Raw genomic sequence first — 549 nt, 5'->3', positions numbered from 1 at the left:
ACTTTTTTCCTCGGTTTTTGTTAAATCAGAGAAGGATGTTAAATTCTTGTTTCGTTTTGTTTTGTTTTGTTTTGATAAAAGAGTTTTACGGCGATCGCGACTGTTATGAGCACGCGGGGCACAAAACGCATTTTCAGTCTTGGTAGGAATTAATTTTGAATTCTGCCTGGGTTGCGGCACATGCCTACTCTTATCGATTTTAAGACCACCAAGGGATCTTTAATGTGCGTAACTTGCACACAGGACCTCCGAGATTTTTGTACTTTATCTCTGAGAAGCAGAGGTATTCGATTGTACACTACCCTTAAATCAGGGATGTGACTGAAAGACAGTAAGAGTAGCAGTAGAATAAGTCAGGAACCCAGAGGAGGGGGGTAAAGGTTGGTGGGGGAACTAGAAAGTGGGGATAAAAGCAGATTACTGAACATGACTAGAGAGCAGGAATGGAGTGAAAGTAGAAAATATTAGAAAAGAACAATTTTCGGTCGCTTTCCGGTTTCGAACCCCTGACCTGTTGAATGAGAGGCGAACACTGTACCTCTAGACCAC

This window comes from Aplysia californica, unplaced genomic scaffold (assembly GCF_000002075.1).
Source record: "Aplysia californica isolate F4 #8 unplaced genomic scaffold, AplCal3.0 scaffold00002, whole genome shotgun sequence".
In the NCBI taxonomy this organism is placed as follows: Eukaryota; Metazoa; Mollusca; class Gastropoda; order Aplysiida; family Aplysiidae; genus Aplysia; species Aplysia californica.
The sequence above is the reverse complement of the archived record's forward strand: the minus strand, read 5'-3'. Positions refer to the sequence as shown.